The following is a 22,774-nucleotide window of genomic DNA, read 5'->3' as shown; positions in this document are numbered from 1 at the left end:
TGCTTAACACTTTTGTTGGAAACTATATATTATTAACATGTAAATATTATGTGATATATTAACCTCTTAATGTGTTTGATATTGTGTGATAGATGTCTACCACTAGTACAAATCCCATCCACTCACCTAATAATAATGAAGAGTCGAATATAATTTGGGAAGATTCACAAATTCCCGAAGAGGAACCAGAAAAAGAGGAACCGGAAGAAGAGGAATCAGAAGAGGAGGAACCGGAAGAAGAGGAACCGAAAGAAGAAGAGGTTCCGAAGGAAGAAATATTGATACCTACAGTAAATCGATTAAATAAAAGAAAATCATCAACCAATGGACCAAAGTTAAAAATGGTCAATGGTGTTTCCGCCTAAGAAGAAAAATATTGGGAAGATTACCAATTTTCCAATGAATTGGATCCCGATGAGGATTCCGATGATGTTATAGAAATTACCTCGACCCAATTTAATAAAGCGAAAGAAAATAATAAGGGAAAAGGTATAAAAATAGAGAAACCTGATTCCAACCTCGATGAACTTTATATGTATCGGCAACGTCCTTATTTCCTAAATTGTAACAATAACCCGGGAACCTCTAAACCACCAGGTTTTTCTAAACCATTGTGGAAAACGACGGCTCGTATTAGAGGAGCACCATATATCCCTAGAAAATTATGAAAACGAACCAAGTCCGAAGAAGAAGAAGAAACCAGTTATTCAGATTAGAGGGTTGTAATCATGTTGTGTATTATATGTATTGTAGTGTGCTTGTACTTTTCTGTTCTATGTAAAAAATTGCTTGTATTGTTTGTTAATTATCTTTTACGAATCTAATCCTTATCTATTTTACAGTATAAAAACAAAATGGACGTTAAGGATAAACAATCAAGAATTTTAGAAGACCTACCAGGAGATATGATTGATGAAATCTTGTCTAGAGTCGGGCAGAATTCATTAGCACAATTAGTTACGGCAAAATTAGTTTGTCAAATGTTTGAAAGACATTCCAGGCATGCCTTAGTATATAAAAGGCTTTCCTTTGAAGGATGGGGTATATCACATTGGGGAGACTTTAAGTTACGCCAAGTTTTCTTTAAGGCATTTAGTGTGGGAAACCCAGATGCAATTTTACGCTACGGGTTACGAACCTATTTTGACTCAACATAGGACTCCGTTCTTTAGAAAGAGCTTCTAACATGCAACATAAAGAAGCATGTTATGCTTACGTGTTAATAATGTTCGCTTCTCATCAAATTGAGAAAAAGAACATTGAGTTGAAACTTTTAAATAAAACATTTTCACAAGTGACGGACTCAGTAGTTGGGGTAAGAAATAAGGTTTTTAGATTTCTACGAGGCTGTTGGGCATTACGAAACCCTCGTCCTTTTGACTACATGACAACATGCTGCCTTGTCAATGGTCATAATGCTTACTTTCCACAAGATCAAGGATGGGAAGTCGTCTTAGTAAAACCAGAATGCATGACTTGTTTCTGGACTTATGAATTACGTGTCTTTATTTCTTTTGCTGAGCAACTTGCGTATTAACTAGAATTGCCTTTATAGCTGCCGAGTAGTAAAGTTATTATGTGCTATATTTCATCCTATATGTATTATAACGGTATTGTAAGTTTGTAAAATATTGTATAAAGTTTGAACGCGAAATATTATTGTAATAAGTTTTTCATATAGAAACATAGTAGTTGGGTTGTATAATAGCTAGTAAGTATGAACTTAACGGGTAGGTACTACCCGAATTAAAACTATAAAATGCTAATATGAAGAAAAAGCTTTTATAAATAAGTTTATATAATGCTACGAGATACTATTGACTACTCTTAAATTCTATATGATTAACTCAATTCTTTTGGCTATTTTTGAAGGAAATGGCACCGGCGACTCGTCAGAATTTGAACATGAGCGAGGAAGACTTCCGTGTTTTCCTTGCAGCAAACATAGCCGCAGTACAGGCTGCGATGCAAAATAACAATAACTCTGGATCTAGCAGTGGAACTAATTCCACAAGAAATCGTGTAGGATGCTCCTACAAAGAATTCACTACCTGCAAACCTTTGGAATTTGATGGAACTGAAGGACCAATTGGATTGAAACGGTAGACCGAGAAAGTCGAATCGATATTTGCTATAAGTAAGTGTACTGAAGAGGACAAAGTTAAGTACGCTACGCATACCTTCACAGGTACTGCGTTAACGTGGTGGAACACCTATCTTGAACAGGTAGGACAAAATGCTGCTTACGCACTACCGTGGTTGGCATTCAAGCAATTGATGAACGAGCAGTACCGTCCTAGAAATGAAGTCAATAAGCTCAAGGTAGAGCTTAGAGAGTTACGACCACAAGGGTTCGACATTACCACATATGAAGGACGATTCACAGAGTTGTGCCTATTATGTCCAGGAATGTTCGAAGATGAAGAAGAGAAGATCGACGCGTTTATAAAAGGGTTACCAGTAAGGATTCAAGAAGATGTGTGTTCACACGAGCCCGCTTCCATACAAAAGGCAAGTCGAATGGCTCATAAACTCATAAATCAGATTGAGGGAAGAATTAAAGAGCAAGCGGCCGAAGAAGCCAACACGAAACAACTCAAGCGAAAGTGGGAAGAAACCAGTGACAAGGGTCACCAATACAACAACAACAACAATTACAACCACAATCGCAACAACTATCCCAACAACCGCAACAACAATCGCAACAATAACCGCAATCCTAACAATAACTACAACAAACGTCCCAACAACAACAACAACAACTACAACAACCGTTTCAACAACAATAACAATCCCAACAACAACCTCAATAACAACAACGACAACAAAAACCAAAAACAGCCATGCCAAAGGTGTGAAGAGTACCACCAGAATGGGTTCTGCACGACATTTTGCACCAAATGTAAAAGAACTAGCCATGGTGCGAAAAAATGTGAGGTTTACGGACCAAAGTTTAACAGAACTAAAGGAACAAATAGTGGCGAAACAAGTAATGCCACCTTTATTTGTTATGGATGTGGAAAACCGGGCCACATTAGAAGTAATTGGCCGAATCAGGGAAATACTAATGGGCAGGGCCGCGGAAGTGTTTTCAATATTAATACGACAGAAGCGCAGGAAGACCCGGAGCTTGTTACGTGTACGTTTCATATTGATAATAAATCTGCTTATGTTTTATTTGATTCGGGTGCGGATAGAAGCTATATGAGTAGAGATTTTTGTGCTAAGTTAAGTTGCCCATTGACGCCTTTGGATAGTAAATTTTTACTCGAATTAGCAAATGGTAAATTAATTTCAGCAGATAATATATGTCGGGATAGAGAAATTAAACTGGGAGATGAAACGTTTAAAATTGATTTAATACCAGTTGAGTTAGGGAGTTTTGATGTAATAATTGGCATGGACTGGTTGAAAAAAGTGAGAGCAGAGGTTGTTTGTTACAAAAATACGATTCGCATTATGCGTGAAAAAGGAAAACCTTTAATGGTGTACGGAGAAAAGAACAACGCGAAGTTAAATCTTATTAGTAGTTTGAAGGCGCAAAAACTAATAAGAAAAGGTTGTTATGTCATTCTAGCACACATCGAGGAAGTTAAACCTGAAGAAAAGAACATCAGTGATGTTCCCGTCGCAAAAGAATTTTTCGATGTATTTCCGAAAGAATTACCGGGATTACCCCACATCGATCCGTTGAATTTCAAATAGACCTTGTTCCAGGAGCTGCACCATAGACACGTATGCAAATGTTTTGACATATCATATCGACCCATCTATATATATTATTTGGAACAACCATAGACACTCTATATGCAGTAATGTTGGAGTTAGCTATACAGGGTTGAGGTTGATTCCAAAAATATATATACTTTGAGTTGTGATCTAGCCTGAGACGTGTATACACTGGGTCGTGGATTGATTCAAGATAATATATATCGATTTATTTATGTACATCTAACTATGGACAATTAGTTGTAGGTTACTAACGAGGACAGCTGACTTAATAAACTTAAAACATTAAAACGTATTAAAAATGTTGTAAATATATTTTGAACATACTTTGATATATATGTACATATTTGTTATAGGTTCGTGAATCGACCAGTGGCCAAGTCTTACTTCCCGACGAAGTAAAAATCTGTGAAAGTGAGTTATAGTCCCACTTTTAAAAATCTAATATTTTGGGATGAGAATACATGCAATTTTATAAATATTTTACGAAATAGACACAAGTAAATGAAACTACATTATATGGGTGAATGATCGAAGCCGAATATGCCCCTTTTTAGCTTGGTAGCCTAAGAATTTGAGAACAGACCCTCAAATTGACGCGAATCCTAAAGATAGATCTATCGGGCCCAACAAGCCCCATTCTGGAATTTGAAATGCTTTAGTACTTCGAAATTATCATGTCCGATGGGTGTCACGGAATGATGGGGATATTCTATATGCATTTTGTTAATGTCGGTTACCAGATGTTCACCATATGAATGAATTTTATCTCTATGTATGGGATGTATATTGAAATATGAAATCTTGTGGTCTATTATTATAATTTTATAATATATAGGTTAAACCTATAACTCACCAACATTTTTGTTGACGTTTTAAGCATGTTTATTCTCAGGTGATTATTAAGAGCTTCCGTTGTTGCATACTAAAATATGGACAAGATTTGGAGTCCATGCTTGTATGATATTATGTAAAAACTGCATTTAAGAAACTTATTTTTGATGTAATATATTCTTATTGTAAACCATTATGTAATGGTCGAGTGTAATCGGTATATTTTAGATTATCATTATTTGATAATCTACGTAATGCTTTTTAAACCTTTATCGATAAAATAAAGGTTATGGTTGTTTTAAAAATGAATGCAGTCTTTGAAAACCGTCTCATATAGAGGTCAAAACCTCGTGACGAAATCAATTAATATGGAACGTTTATAATCAATATGAACGAGACATTTCAATCTTAACAATAACTACAACAAACGTCCCAACAACAACAACAACAACCGTTCCAACAACAATAACAATCCCAACAACAACCAAATCAATAACAACAATGGCAACAACAATCAGAACAATAAATGTCTAAGGTGTGGAGGGTTTCATCCAGATAAGTTCTGTGTAGTAGTGTGTACCAAGTGTAATAGAACCGGACATAGTGTAACGAAGTGTGATGTCTATGGACCAAAGGCATATAAAAATAACAGAACAAATAATTCCATTATTTGTTACGGATGTGGAAAGCCAGGCCATTTCAGCAAAGCATGCCCTAATCAAGGGAATAATAATGGGCAAGGCCGTGGATGAGTCTTCAACATTAATTCGACAGAAGTGCAGGAAGACTCGGAGCTTATTACGGGTACGTTTCTTATTTACGATAAATCTGCATATGTTTTATTTAATTCGGGTGCGGATAGAAGCTATATGAGTAGAGATTTTTGTGCTAAATTAAGTTTCCCATTGACGCCTTTGGATAGTAAATTATTACTCGAATTAGCAAACGGTAAACTAATTACAGCAGATAAAGTATGTCGGGATAGAGAAATTAAACTGGTTGACGAAACATTTAAAATTGATTTAATACCAGTCGAGTTAGGGAGTTTTGATGTAATAATTGGCATGGACTGGTTGAAAAAGGTGAGAGCAGAAGTCGTTTGTTACAAAAATGCGATTCGCATTGTGCGTGAAAAAGGAAAACCTTTAATGGTGTACGGAGAAAAGAATAACGCGAAATTAAATCTTATTAGTAGTATGATAAGAAAAGGTTGTGACATCATTCAAGCACACATCGAAGAAGTTAAACCTGAAGAAAAGAACATCAGTAATGTTCCCATCACAAAAGAATTTCCCGATGTATTTCCAAAAGAATTACCGGGATTACCCCCACATCGATCCATTGAATTTCAAATAGACCTTGTACTAGGAGCTGCACCAATAGCTCGTGCTCCATACAGACTCGCACCCAGCGAAATGAAAGAATTACAAAGTCAGTTACAGGAACTTTTAGAACGTGATTTCATTCGACCAAGTACATCACTGTGGGGAGCTCCTGTTTTGTTTGCCAAGAAGAAGGATGGTACATTTAGGTTGTGTATCGACTACTAAGAGTTGAACAAACTTACCATCAAGAACCACTACCCACTACCGAGAATCGACGACTTATTTGATCAACTACAAGGCTCATCGGTTTATTCGAAGATTGATTTACGTTCTGGGTATCATCAAATGCGGGTGAAGGAGGATGATATTCCAAAGACTGTTTTTAGGACGCGTTACGGTCATTACGAGTTTATGGTTATGCAGTTTGGGTTGACTAACGCACCAACTGTGTTCATAGACCTCATGAACCGAGTGTGTGGGCCATATCTTGACAAGTTTGTCATTGTTTTCATCGATGACATACTTATTTACTTGAAGAATGATCAAGAGCACCAAGAACATTTGAGAAAAGTGCTAGAGTTGCTGAGAAACGAAAAACTATACGCTAAGTTTTCAAAGTGTGCATTTTGGTTGGAAGAAGTTCAATTCCTCGGTCACATAGTGAACAAAGAAGGTATTCAGGTGGATCCAGCAAAGATTGAGACCGTTGAAAAGTAGGAAACCCCGAAAACTTCGAAGCACATACGCCAATTTTTAGGGCTGGCTGGTTATTACAGGAGATTCATCCAGGATTTTTCCAAAATAGCAAAACCCTTGACTGCATTAATGCATAAAGGGAAGAAATTTGAATGGAAAGATGAACAAGAGAAAGCGTTTCAATTGTTGAAGAAAAAGTTAACTACGGCACCTATATTATCATTACCTGAAGGGAATGATGATTTTGTGATATATTGTGACACCTCAAAGCAAGGTCTCGGTTGTGCATTAATGCAACGAACGAAAGTAATTGCTTATGCGTCTAGACAATTGAAGATTCACGAGCAGAATTATACGACGCATGATTTGGAATTAGGCGCGGTTGTTTTTGCATTAAAGACTTGGAGACACTACTTATATGGGGTCAAAAGTATTATATATACTGACCACAAAAGTCTTCAACACATATTTAATCAGAAACAACTGAACATGAGGCAGCGCAGGTGGATTGAATTATTGAATGATTACGACTTTGAGATTCGTTACCACCCGGGGAAGGCAAATGTAGTAGCTGACACCTTGAGCAGAAAGGATAGAGAACCCATTCGAGTAAAAGCAATGAATATAATGATTCACAATAACCTTACTACTCAAATAAAGGAGGCGCAACAAGGAGTTTTAAAAGAGGAAAATTTAAAGAATGAAATACCCAAAGGATCGGAGAAGCATCTTAATATTCGGAAAGATGGAACCCGGTATAGGGCTGAAAGAATTTGGGTACCAAAATTTGGAGATATGAGAGAAATGGTACTTAGAGAAGCTCATAAAACTAGATACCCAATACATCCTGGAATGGGGAAGATGTACAAGGATCTCAAGAAACATTTTTGGTGGTCGGGTATGAAAGCCGATGTTGCTAAATACGTAGGAGAATGTTTGACGTATTCTAAGGTCAAAGCGGAGCATCAGAAACCATCAGGTCTACTTCAACAACCCGAAATCCCGGAATGGAAATGGGAAAACATTACCATGGACTTCATCACTAAATTGCTAAGGACTGCGAGTGGTTTTGATACTATTTGGGTAATAGTTGATCGTCTCACCAAATCGGCACACTTTCTTCCAATAAGAGAAGATGACAAGATGGAGAAGTTAGCACGATTGTATTTGAAGGAAGTCGTCTCCAGACATGGAATACCAATCTCTATTATCTCTGATAGGGATGACAGATTTATTTCAAGATTCTGGCAGACATTACAGCAAGCATTAGGAACTCGTCTAGACATGAGTACTGCCTATCATTCACAAACTAATGGGCAGAGCGAAAGGATGATACAAACGCTTGAAGACATGCTACGAGCATGTGTTATTGATTTCAGAAACGGTTGGGATCGACACCTCTCGTTAGCAGAATTTTCCTACAACAACAACTACCATTCAAGCATTGAGATGGCGCCGTTTGAAGAACTTTATGGTAGAAAGTGCAGGTCTCCGATTTGTTGGAGTAAGTGGGGGATAGACAGATTACAGGGTCCGAAGATAATACAAGAAACTACCGAGAAGATCATCCAAATTCAACAACGGTTGAAAACCGCCCAAAATCGACAAAAGAAGCTACGCTGACATTAAAAGAAAAGATATAGAATTTGAAATTGGAGAGATGGTCATGCTTAAAGTTGCACCTTGGAAAGGCGTTGTTCGATTTGGTAAACGAGGGAAATTAAATCCAAGGTATATTGGACCATTAAAGATTATTGATCGTGTCGGACCAGTTGCTTACCGACTTGAATTACCTCAACAACTCGCGGCTGTACATAACACTTTTCACGTCTCAAATTTGAAGAAATTTTTTGCTAAAGAAGATCTCACTATTCCGTTAGACGAAATCCAAATCAACGAAAAACTTCAATTCATCGAAGAACCCGTCGAAATAATGGATCGTGAGGTTAAAAGACTTAAGCAAAACAAGATACCAATTGTTAAGGTTCGATGGAATGCTCATAGAGGACCCGAGTTCACCTGGGAATGAGAAGATAAGATGAAGAAGAAGTACCCACACTTATTTCCAGAAGATACGTCAACACCTCCAAGTGCTTAAAATTTCGGGACGAAATTTATTTAACGGGTAGGTACTGTAGTGACCCGAACTTTTCCATGTTTATATATATTAAATGAAATTGATATTTATATGATTAAGTGTTTTCCAACATGTTAAGCAATCAACCTTGTTAAGACTTGATTAATTGAAATAGGTTTCATATAGACAATTGTCCACCCAAGTTGACCGGTGATTCACGAACGTTAAAACTTGTAAAAACTATATGATTTCATATATATAAATATATATATATAGTTAACATGATATTATGATAAGTAAACATATCATTAAGTATATTAACAATGAACAACATATGTAAAAACAAGACTACTAACTTAAGGTTTTCGAAACAAGGCATATATGTAACGATCATCGTTGTAACGACATTTAATGTATATATATCATATTAAGATATATTAATACATCATAATATCATGATAATGTAATAATTTAACATCTCATTAGATATAATAAACAATAGGTTAACAACATTTAACAAGATCGTTAACTTAAAGGTTTCAAAACAACACTTACATGTAACGACTAACGATGACTTAACGACTCAGTTAAAATGTATATACATGTAGTGTTTTAATATGTATTCATACACTTTTGAAAGACTTCAAGACACTTATCAAAGTACTTCTACTTAACAAAAATGCTTACAATTACATCCTCATTCATTTTCATCAACAATTCTACTCGTATGCACTCGTACAATACACAACTTCTAAATGTATTTACTATTGGTATATACACTCCAATTATCAGCTCTCAGCAGCCCATGTGAGTCACCTAACCATGTGGGAACCATCATTTAACATTTAGCATGAAATATCTAACAAAACAACAAACTAATGGAGACTATATGACAACCTACTTTCACGTTTTCTAACTCACTCACAAACACATTCACTTTTCAATTTTTTTGCATCCAACTTAACTCTCTCATGTGTTCTTCCTTTGTTCTAAGTATTCTTCATCATCTTCAACAAAATCTAGCTCAATCTAGTTCATAAATCCATACATAAACCAAGTTATAAAACAACTACTCAAGAACACACCAACAACACTTCCAAGTTTGCTAGCTTACTTCCAATCTTGCAAATCCACTTTGAGTGATCATCCAACCTCAAGAAATCTTTCTTATTTAAATTAAGATATCTTTCTAATATAAGGTGATACTCATATTTAAACTTTGATTCAATTTCTATAACTTTAACAATCTTATTTCGAGTGGAAATCTTACTTGAACTTGTTTTCGTGTCATGATTCTACTTCAAGAACTTTCAAGCCATCCAAGGATCCTTTGAATCTAGATCTATTTTTCTCATTTCCAGTAGGTTTATCCACAAAACCTGAGGTAGTAATGATGTTCATAACATCATTCGATTCATATATATAAAGCTACCTTATTCGAAGGTTTAAACTTGTAATCACTAGAACATAGTTTAGTTAATTCTAAACTTGTTCGCAAACAAAAGCTAATCCTTCTAACTTGACTTTTAAAATCAACTAAACACATGTTTTATATCTATATTATATGCTAACTTAATGATTTAAAACCTAAAAACACTAAAAACACCGTAAGACCGGATATACGCCGTCGTAGTAACACTGCGGGCTGTTTTGGGTTAGTTAATTAAAAACTATGATAAACTTTGATTTAAAAGTTGTTCTTCTGGGAAAATGATTTTTCTTATAAACATGAAACTATATCCAAAATTCATGTTTAAACTCAAAGTGGAAGTATGTTTTCCAAAATGGTCATCTAGACGTCGTTCTTTCGACTGTAATGACTACCTTTACAAAAATGACTTGTAATCTGTATTTCTGACTATAAACTTATACTTTTTCTATTTAGATTCATAAACTTAAGTTCAATATGAAACCATAGCAACTTTAATCACTCAAAACGGATTTAAAATGAAGAAGTTATGGGTAAAACAAGATTGGATAATTTTTCTTGTTGTAGCTACGTGAAAATTGGTAACAAATCTATATTAATCATATCCTAGCTAACTCATATTGTATTATACATGTATTCTAATATATTATGTAATCTTGGGATACCATAGACACGAATACAATGTTTTGACATATCGTATCGACCCATCTATATATATATTTCGGAACAACCATAGACACTCTATATGCAGTAATGTTGGAGTTAGCTATACAGGGTTGAGGTTGATTCCAAAATATTATATATACATTGAGTTGTGATCTAGCCTGAGGCTTGTATACACGAGTTCATGGATTGATTCGAGATAATATATATTACTTTATTTCTGTACATCTAACTGTGGACAACTAGTTGTAGGTTACTAACGAGGACAGCTGACTTAATAAACTTAAAACATTAAAACGTATTAAAAATGTTGTAAATATATTTTGAACATACTTTGATATATATGTACATATTTGTTATAGGTTCATGAATCGACCTGTGGCCAAGTCTTACTTCCCGACGAAGTAAAAATATATGAAAGTGAGTTATAGTCCCACTTTTAAAATCTAATATTTTGGGATGAGAATACATGCAGTTTTGAAATTGATTTACAAAATAGACACAAGTATTGAAACTACATTCTATGTTGAATCGTTATACCAGATATCGCCCTTGTTGAACTTGGTAACCTAAGAATTGGTGTTTATTATAATTGCCACCAATTGACGCGAATCCTAAAGATAGATCTATGGGCCATTGACAAGCCCCAGTCAGAGAATTTGAACTGCTTTAGTACTTCGATATTTATATATGGGGATATTCTAGATGCATTTGTTAATGTCGGTTACCAGGTGTTCAACCATACGAATGATTTTTATGCAGATTGCATGTTATTGAAAGATGAAATCTTGTGGTCTATTATTATGATTTGATAAATATATAGGTTAAACCTATAACTCATCAACATTTTTGTTGACGTTTAAAGCATGTTTATTCTCAGGTGATTATTAAGAGCTTCCGCTGTTGCATGCTAATATATGGACAAGATGTGGTGTCAGCATGCTTGTATAATATTGTTTAAAACTGCATTCGAGATTTACTTTGTTGTAACATATTAAAATTGTAAACCAATATGTATTGGTAGTGTGTAAGTGTGATATTTTAGATTATCATTTCTGGATAATCTAGGTGGTGACTTTTTAACCTTGTCAATAAAATAAAGGTTATGGTTTGTTTTAAAAACGAATGCAGTCTTTGAAAAACGTCTCATATAGAGGTCAAAACCTCGCAACGAAATCAATTAATATGGAACGTTTATAATCAATATGAAAGGGACATTTCAGATGGGATATACCTAAACTCTGCTACAACACTATAGGCAGTGTACCTAATCGTAGAGTAGTATAGTTTTTAGTAAGTCCGGTTCGTTCCACAGGGAGACGACTTATTTTACACTATATTTTAAACAACTATATTTGTACAAAATATATATAATTATTATTAGTAATAATATATAAAAGTGGGTTTACCGTTTTATGACCGGTTTATCGATTTTATATTTTAAGTCAAGCGTAAAGTAAATGACGATATTTAAAGTGCGTAAAATAAATAACGATATTTAAATGACGATATATAAAAATTGAGATAAGAAATAAAATAAAATAATTATGCTTATTTAAACTTCCGTAATCACGATGTTTGATGTTTTAATTTTAATTTATTACCCTGGATTAATTGTCCTTTGTCCTGGATTATTTGATAAGTCCATCTGGTTTTGTCCATAATAGTCCAACGGTCATAATTATAAAGTGCGAGGGTCTTCGCCAAATTAACCTTATACCCGAAGTCAAATATTCCAACTAATTGGGGATTTAAACCGTAATAAGGTCTTAACACATTGTTAATGATTACACCAGGTTATCGACTGCGTGTAATCTAAGGTTTTAAGACTTTATTAACAATTACACCAATTATCCTTGAATGTAATACATCCCTGTTTTAATGAGTCCATTGACTATTAATCCATCCCCGTGTCCGGTGAAATGAACAATTATTAGTATTTATAGATATCCCGCCTACCGTACCCGATCAAGCGTATGTGGTTATATATAAATGCATCAAGTTGCAAATCTCTACATTAAATTAACAAGATATCATTTAGTTAATCAAATATAAAGCCCATTAATAGCCCATAGTCCAATTTCCACAAGTGTCGGTCTTTTGTTCAAATCCCAATTATGGTCCAAAGCCCAATAACCCCGTCTTAATATTTAGCTCAACATTCACGATTACTTCGGCTCAAATAAGCATAATAATAACTTAAATACGAGACATTAATTTAAAAAGGAGAATTTAGCTTACAGTGATCATTAATCGCGTAGTGTTACAGGGACAGAGTTCCGACTTTAAAACCCGTAAAATAACCGTTACATAACCCAAACTAACTAATATAAAACTAAGCTATATTATATATATATATATATATATATATATATATATATATATATATATATATATATATATATATATATATATATATATATAATATATATCATTGAGGGAGAGAAAGATGGATATATATTGTGTTTTTTCGTCGAGCAGAAGCCTGGTATTTATAGGCATAATTCCTGATTCTGATGCCCATGCGAGTGCATGGGGTTTTAGTGCAAATCTCATGCACTCACATGGGCTCATGCACTCGCATGGGGTTTTATGCCTATTTCCCATGCGATCGCATGGCCGTCAGATCCAGCTCACATATTTTTTGTTTTCTTGCTTGTCGACATATTATTATATATATATATAATATATATATAATTTATATTAATTATATATATATTATATTATATTCTTGTGCATAGTTGACTTGTAATTTTCGCTCCGTTGTCTCATACATTTACGCCCGGTTTATGTCTCGGTTCCGGTTTCTCGAACGTCTTTTCGTATGCTTTAATATCTTGTACTTTACATTCCGCAACTTGTACTCTTGTAAATATTTAGATGTTGATCATCAATAAATTGAACCACTTGGAGTTTAACTTGTACGTTTGAGCATTTTAGACGTTTGCGTCTTCAAATCTTCGTTTTCTTCTTTTGTCTTCGCACTTATTTATTTAAACGATTATTACATAAAAATAGAACAATTGCAACTAAAAACTTTACATATTGGAAGGATATTGCGCCTAAATATATGTTAATTTGGAGCACTATCAAATATCTCCACACTTGAGCGTTGCTTGTCCTCAAGCAATAAAGAACTTGAAATTAAATCACACTTCACTCGAATCAATTTTTTTATTCTCACACTTTATACATTAGTGATTTTGATACGGCGGTATAAACAATGACGGTAACGATGTGGTTTACAGTCCCACATGACTATGAAAATTTAGATCCTTTAAGGAAATTGGATCTTTATGAAAACATTTGATATTTTGAAAATTCATTCTAGCTTTTACCCTAGATAAGTTTTTCAGAATAACCTTTCACCGGTGTTTGCAAATTATTTTTGTGGGTTTTGTGGGTTTCAGAGTTTAAAATTTTAGCTCAAAACTTGAGGTTTTGTGTCACCCACTTGCTAACCTTGTATTAGGAAAGCACACGTCCAGTTTACTTGCTCCGTATATTACCTTTCGGTAAACTACCGTACGGTTGTAAAGGAAAGCGTTGAACAAGCAACTGTTAAGGCAATGTCTAATGACATGCAGATGTTCATGGTCCAAAAACTTGTCGGATGCAATTACTATCCTTTGTAGGAGAAATAGCAAAGATCACCCTATAATTTTTCGGTCTGGCACAAGGTCCTGTCTTCGACCATCCTATGCAACCACCGTTCTTACGGTTGACACCCGATTTGGTTCAGGTGACCAAATGAATTCCAGATGAATTCCTAGGATTTTACGTTCAATGGTAATGAACGCATTGAAAATGGGTTTTCAGAAAATAAATCGGTTTTAATTTGATCAAAATATTTTATCGTTCAAGCTCGAGTTTAGATATCATCGAATTCCATGAGTTTGTAATTCTCAATCTTTAAAGTCAATCTCAAGGATTGAGTGATATCATGCTTAAAAGCTGATTTTTAATCTTTAAGGAAATTATCCTTTCTGGGGGTCTGATTCATTAGTCTTATCAAGCTAATTTGCATGGCGCCCTCCCCATTTTACGAGACAGATCCTCTCATGGTTAGGATAAGTCTGACCACTTGGGACCCTGTTTGATGCTGAGGTCCGTGGATTTCCTACTGATTTTAGAGATGACTTTTCTAGATTTTTCGTCAACCTACAGCTGGTCTGGACGACAACTTCCTGACCTAAATCAAGAAGCGCGTGTCTTTTTTGAAAGACTTTACTTCCTTTTAATGATGGAATTGATTCATCGTGTAGATCCATCTTTCTTTCAAATATATTACAGTAAATTGGGTAAAACTGATTAGTTTAGTCCAAAGCAAAAGTACCTGTAATAATCTTGTACAAAATATGTGATATATGTTTTAAAGAACTTGGTAAATTCTTCCCACACTTAGCTTTTATTTATTCTTTTCTTTGCCTTTTTATTCTCCTTTATTCTATTTTAAATGAATTCAAACGTTTTGGGTTGTTTCTCAATTTATGTTCTCTCCGAGGTAACAATAATTTCGGTATTATCACCTAGTTTTATCGTTCATAAATATGTATAAACATGATTTTGAGTTCATTTAATTGAAATTTTTTCAAATTTTCACAAAATTTGGCAATTAAACCAAGTGCAAACCCGAGAGATTTTATAACCCTTCCCCACACTTGAGATCATGCAATGCCCTCATTTGCATAAAATCACACTATAATTATAAATTCATGAGGGTGATTAGTGTAGAAAAGTGATTAAAAATACCGAGTTTGCAAACATATTATTTTATATCACATTTGATATTTTGCGTCTTGTCGTCAAAATTAGTAGCTTTTGCTGAACTTAATGCCAGTCTTTGAAAGTGCGATGTTTTACCATGTTTTGTACATAAGATAAACTACAAACACACACACACACACACACACACACACACACACACATATATATATATATATATATATATATATATATATATATATATATATATATATTATAAAACTTTTATTTATTAAAACAATTTAAATGAATAATTTTTTTAAAATTTTGTTTCCTTTTACTTTAGGTAGTTTCGGTATGTTTACCTAGTCCGTCCCTCGACAAAATTTAAAATTTTTCGTTAAAGCGATTGTTTTAAAAGCAAATATTTTTTTGGTTTTTTAATTATTTTCGGTATACTTTATATCAATAAAATTAAAAATAATGATAACAAAATTTTTCGCCCTGCCCTCGGGTAAAGCAATTTCGGTTCCATGACCTAGTCTTCAACTTACGATGAATTTTAGAAATCATTTTTTAAACTTAATGAAATAAAGTAATTTTTGTTTTTAAATTCACACAAAACTTAAATTTAAAAAGCGTATTAATTTCATACAAACCTACAAAACAAAATAAAATTCAGAATGGGGGGAAGAAAACTAGTTCTTTAGTGTCTGCTAGTGGAAAAGACCAATTGGATTCCATTCTCGGAACTACACGAGAACAGAACAAATAACTCTAGACAACATTATTTCTTAGAGCATTTGAATCTCCCCACACTTAGGTAGGTGTGGATTTGAAATTGTGATTAACTTCATCGTCAATTTCTTTTGGACCATAATCAACTTGCATATTTGTGACTTTTGCTTTAAGCCATTGGTCGGATTCCTGTGTAACATCCACAAATTCAACTAGTTTTGCCTTTTCTTTAGGCGAAAGATTGGATAATAACTGGTTACATAACTTAAAGTTCCCCTTGGTTCTAGCATCGTGAATCCATTTAATAAGTTTCTTCATTGAACTGTTAATAATGGGGTCATTTAATTTCGTATCAACAATGGGGTTCTTTGTTATCAGGTCATCATTAGGTGTTACTTCATCTTCCCCACACTTAGGCGTTTTATTATTGCTAAGCACTACCGTTGGAGTTGGTAAAACAATATGGTTCTTATCAATCGTTTTTGTTGGTTCAATGATTTTGGTTGGTGGAGATTTAGACTTTCGACTCACAAAGGTGATCCATTTTTCATCATTACTAAGTGTCATTCTACCCTTTTTTACATCAAATAACGCCCCGGTGGACGCTAAGAATAGTCGACCTAAAATTAGAGGAATATTTGAGTCCTCTTCCATGTCAATGACAATAAATTCGACTAGAAAGGTTAAATTACCTACTTGAACGGGTAGGTTGTCAGCAATTCCAACTGGGTGCCTAATGGTTTGATCAAAGAGTCGAACACTCATTTCCATTGGACTTAACTCACCTACTCCTAATCTCTTATATAATGAAAGAGGCATAACACTCACACTCGCACCTAAATCTGCTAGTGCATCATACATGACACAATCACTAAGTAGACAAGGAACAATAAATTCACCCGGATCACCCAACCTGGGTGGAGCTTTTGGTGAAACTGTCTTCACCGGGTTTACTTCTATGGTTTTTGTTTCTTGCACTTTCTTATTCTTCTTCTTCTTTCCAGAGGTATCACAAACTTTACTACCTATCACTTGCTCATACTCAACTCCTTTTCTTGGAAACGGGATGGGTAGTCTGTATGGTGCCACCACTGGCTTTACATACTCGGGTGGTGGCGGTGGTGTAATTTCTTCATTGTTACTCACATCTAAAACCTTCCCATCTTCTGGAGCTGGTTTTTCAGAATTTGTTGACACCATATTAACATTCTCATTCCGAGGATTTACTTCAGTATTACTCGGTAGCTTTCCTTGTTCCCTCTCACTCATCATGCTAGCAAGAGTACCTACGTGTTTTTCTAGATTCAAAATGAAAGCTTGTTGAGTTCTTAATGACTGATCAAACCTCTCATTCGTTTAGGTTTGAGTTGCAATAAATTGTGTTTGAGATTCCATTAGCTTTGCCATCATTTCTTCCAGATTTGGATTTTTCTCTTTGGTTTGTTATGGTGGTTTATACAAGCTAGGTCTTTGTTGATTGAAAGTGTTATTTTGAGTTGGTTGGTTATTCAGACCTTGTTGGTTATACGAGTTATTGTTGGGTCCATTTGGATTGTAAAGAATGTTTTGATTTCGATTGAAGTTTGGCCTTGGCGGTTGATAATTATTTTGATAATTATTTCTCGGCCTTTGATTCATGTAGAAAACATTCTCACGTTGTTCCATAGTTTGTTCAATGTGACAATCTTTCGTTAAGTGTGGTTCACCGCATTGCTCACAACTGATTCGTATTGTGTGAATATCTTTAGTCATCTTTTCCATTCGTCTCTCGAAAGCATCTATTTTTGCGGAAATGGAATCAAAGTCATGGCTAGAATCGGCTCTAGCCGCTTTAGATGAATGAAAAATATCTTTTTCCTGGTGCCACTCATGAGAGTGGGAAGCTGTGTTATCAATAATTTTGTGAGCTTCGGTTGCGGTTTTCTTCATAATGGAACCACCAGATGCTGTGTTGATGTCTTTTCGTGTGGCGACGTTGACGCCTTTATAAAAGATTTGTACTATTTGAAAAGTATCTAAACTGTGTTGAGGACATCCTCTCAACATCCTTCCGAATCTTGTCCATGCTTCATATAACGTTTCATTTGGCTTTTGCATGAACGTGTCAATTTCTCCTTGAAGTCTCACGGCTTTAGATGCCGAAAAGAATCTTTTAAGAAATTTCTCAACTAAAATATCCCATGTGTCAATCGCTCCTTCAGGTAACGATTCTAACCAATCTTTGGCTTCTCCTTTTAAAGTCCATGGGAACAACATAAGATAAATAGTTTCATCCTCAACTTCTCGGATTTTAAATAGATTACAAATCCTATTAAAAGTTCGAAGATGTTCGTTTGGATCTTCTTTTGGCATACCACTATATTGGCATTGATTAGTTACCATGTGTAGAATTTGTCCTTTGATTTCATAATCTGGCGCATTAATGTCTGGCTTAATAATGGCGTGACCTTGGCCCGAGCGTGTGGCTCTCATTCGATCTTCCATACTTAGAGGTTCTGTTACTTCCATAATTGAATTTGTTGAATCCGAATCACTAGAAGATTCTGATTTAACGGTTTATGGTTCAGGAGGAATGATTAGTGGTTCAGGATCTTGGAATTGTCCTTGAATATCCTCCGGGTTCTCAATTGTGAAGTCGGATTCAAAAAATGGATTATCGGAAATTTGAATTGGAGTACTTGTTCAACTAGATGATGATTCTAAAGAAAAATCAACGGCGACAATATTGGCTAGATGTCTTGATCGAGTTACAGGTGGTGAACGTTTTGCTCGGTGCATTCACTGAATATCCTATTAGTTATAAAGATAAAAATTATTAAAGTTATCAAATTAATAGACTTTTCTGCTTTTGCCCACGTTTCGAATAGCCAAAAGATGCAGCAGGGAGCCAGGATCCTTTAAGTCGGAAAATCCACAACTCAGCCACTAAAAAATCCAACTATTACTACGAAGCAGAAAATTTGGATGTCTACCAATTTAATCGCTTAAAATAATTTTTCGTCGAAATTTTGAAATAAAAATCTATGTCCTAAAAACTAGAGCGTAGAAATTAGAAAGAAGAAGAGTGCGTCGAAAAATAAAAATAAGAAAGAAAACCGTCGAAACTTAAAAGTCTAAAAACTAAATCTAAAAAGTTGTGCCCTAAGGTATTAAAGCTTAAATTCAATTCTAATCAGAAAACGGCAATTACTTAAAAGGCAATAAAATTTATAAACGGCGTCGCAAAATTTTAAAGCGCCTAAATCTTAATCTAAAGAAAAAGCACTTAAGGGATTTTACGGCAAAGCCTAAAAATCTAGAAGTATAAAAATAACTACGGCAAAAACTAAGTTTAAAACTAATTACGAACGATAAAAATACAAATTACGAATTAAACGAATAAAGATACAAAAGTTAAAAACAAAACTAAAGTTATAAAAATACAATTTTTATAAAAATATTATTTTTATAATATTATTTTATAAAAGTATTAATCTATATAATTAATAAAACTAATTAAAACTTAAAAATACAAAATTAATTTAAAACTAGAAACTAAATATTAAACTAATAAACCTTAATTAATTATAATTATTATTAAAAATCAAACCCTACTCCGTACTGCAGAGGATTCAGGTCCTGTCACCTCAGCTCATGCGAACGCATGAGTTTGAGGTTATAAATCCATGCGATCGCATGACAACACACTCCAAATTAAGTAATGCACATGTGAATGTAACATCACTTACTACACTTCCAAAACTGCTCGCTAACGGACCTGCAACCTAATAACAAATGTGACAATTGCACAATGCCATTAACCATCTGCTACAGTGTTCGGCCCGATTACTTTTTATATTTTTTTTATTTTCTGATTTATCACAAAATATTTATAGAATATTTATATAAAATATAATAAACTTATATTTTAAAATCTTAAAAATAAAAGTACTTTTTAATTTTATAAATAAAGTTCTTAAAAATATATATATATATATATATATATATATATATATATATAAATATTTTTATTATAAAATATATATATATATATATATATATATATATATATATAAATATTTTTTTTATTTTTATAATTTTTAACGAAATAAGAAATAAAATATTTTTACAAAATTATAGTTTTTTATTTTTTATTTTTTTTTAAATATAGCGTTTTTCACCGAGTCCCCAGCAGCGGCGCCAAAAACTTGATGTGCGAGCGGAGGTGTACGAAATAGTATTATTTTTTTATACGAAATACGGTACAATTTACACAAGTTTTATTATTTTTTATTTACATATGGGATATACCTAAACTCTGCTACAACACTATAGGCAGTGTACCTAATCGTAGAGTAGTATAGTTTTTAGTAAGTCCGGTTCATTTCGCAGGGAGACGACTTATTTTACACTATATTTTAAACAACTATATTTGTACAAAATATATATAATTATTATTAGTAATAATATATAAAAGGGGGTTTATCGTTTTATGACCGGTTTGTCGATTTTATATTTTAAGTCAAGCGTAAAGTAAATGACGATATTTAAAGTGCGTAAAATAAATAACGATATTTAAATGACGATATATAAAAATTGCGATAAGAAATAAAATAAAATAATTATTTTTATTTAAACTTTCGTAATCATGATGTTTGACGTTTTGATTTTAATTTATTACCCTGGGTTAATTGTCCTTTGTCCTGGATTATTTGATAAGTCCATCTGGTTTTGTCCATAATAGTCCAACGGTCATAATTATAAAGTGCAACGGTCTTCGCCAAATTAACCTTATACCCGAAGTTAAATATTCCAACTAATTGGGGATTTAAACCGTAATAAGGTCTTAACACATTGTTAAGGATTACACCAGGTTATCGACTGCGTGTAATCCAAGGTTTTAATACTTTATTAACAATTACACCAATTATCCTTGAATGTAATTCACCCCTGTTTTAATGAGTCCATTGACTATTAATCCATCCCCGTGTCCGGTGAAATGAACAATTATTAGTATTTATAGATATCCCGCCTACCGTACCCGATCAAGCATATGTGGTTATATATAAATACGTTAAGTTGTAAATCTCTACATTAAATTAACAAGATATCATTTAGTTAATCAAATATAAAGCCCATTAATAGCCCATAGTCCAATTTCCACAAGTGTCGGTCTTTTGTTCAAACCCCAATTATGGTCCAAAGCCCAATAACCCCGTCTTAATATTTAGCCCAACATTCACGATTACTTCGGCTCAAATAAGCATAATAATAACTTAAATACGAGATATTAATTTAAAAAGGAGAATTTAGCTTACAGTGATCATTAATCGCGTAGTGTTACAGGGACAGAGTTCCGACTTTAAAACCCGTAAAATAACCGTTACATAACCCAAACTAACTAATATAAAACTAAGCATGGGCTCATGCACTCGCATGGATTTTATGCCTATTTCCCATGCGATCGCATGGCCGTCAGATCCAGCTCACATATTTTTTATTTTCTTGCTTGTCGACATATTATTATATATATATAATTTATATATATAATTTATATTAATTATATATATATATTATATTATATTCTTGTGCATAGTTGACTTGTAATTTTCGCTCCGTTGTCTCATACATTTACGCCCGGTTTATGTCTCGGTTCCGTTTTCTCGAATGTCTTTTCATATGCTTTAATATCTTGTACTTTACGTTCCGCTACTTGTACTCTTGTCAATATTTAGATGTTGATCATCAATAAATTGAACCACTTGGAGTTTAACTTGTACGTTTGAGCATTTTGGACGTTTGCGTCTTCAAATCTTCGTTTTCTTCTTTTGTCTTCGCATTTATTTATTTAAACGATTATTACATAAAAATAGAACAATTGCAACTAAAAACTTTACATATTGGAAGGATATTGCACCTAAATATATGTTAATTTGGAGCACTATCACACATGTTCACTTGAATTTTTTTATGATTTTAATGGTTGATGAAGTGGTTATAAAATCTCTTTTAGATGTCACGATATAGTCAAATCCCGTATTTTCAGAAAAGTATCAATTCGTTTCCTACTTTCCTATAGAGTCAGCTCACATCTATAGTCTATATTAAAATGCTATAATGATGACATCATAAATAGTCATTTTCCTTCATTGAAAAAAATCAAAAAGAAAATAGAAAAAAATCTAACCCACTTGGATGACATCATAAATCAATTTAATTTACAATTAAATTTTAATCTTTACAATTAATTATAATTTAATTATTATGATTAAGATATAATTTAATCTTTACAATTTTTAAAAAAAATTCAAAAGACATTTGTTATTAGTTATAATTATTATTAAAAATATAAATACTCAATTTTTAAGCAAACTTTATTATTATTTTTATTATTATTATTATTAATAATAATTATTATTATTATAATAATAATTATTATTATTATAATATTAATATTCAAATATGAATTCTCCTTACGGAATTAATTACGTTACATATGTATGCGAAAATACATGTCTCTATATGTTTGTAAAAACGATAAGTTTCTTAGTCAGAATCCGTAGTTTTACGGTCATTAAACTAAACGATTTTACCATTTAT

The 22,774-nt window shown here is 33.4% G+C and overlaps 1 non-coding gene across 1 annotated transcript; it reads left to right on the top strand.

Annotated features, from left to right (window-relative positions):
• The first annotated feature begins 18,212 nt into the window (after positions 1-18,212).
• LOC139860947 (small nucleolar RNA R71) lies at positions 18,213-18,319 on the top strand. Its single transcript, XR_011763572.1, has one exon. It is a non-coding gene; the product is annotated as a small nucleolar RNA R71 (small nucleolar RNA).
• Positions 18,320-22,774: the final 4,455 nt, after the last annotated feature.

The sequence above is a fragment of the Rutidosis leptorrhynchoides genome, chromosome 7 (assembly GCF_046630445.1).
Source record: "Rutidosis leptorrhynchoides isolate AG116_Rl617_1_P2 chromosome 7, CSIRO_AGI_Rlap_v1, whole genome shotgun sequence".
Classification (NCBI taxonomy): Eukaryota; Viridiplantae; Streptophyta; class Magnoliopsida; order Asterales; family Asteraceae; genus Rutidosis; species Rutidosis leptorrhynchoides.
This window is presented reverse-complemented; position numbering and strand designations above follow the sequence as displayed.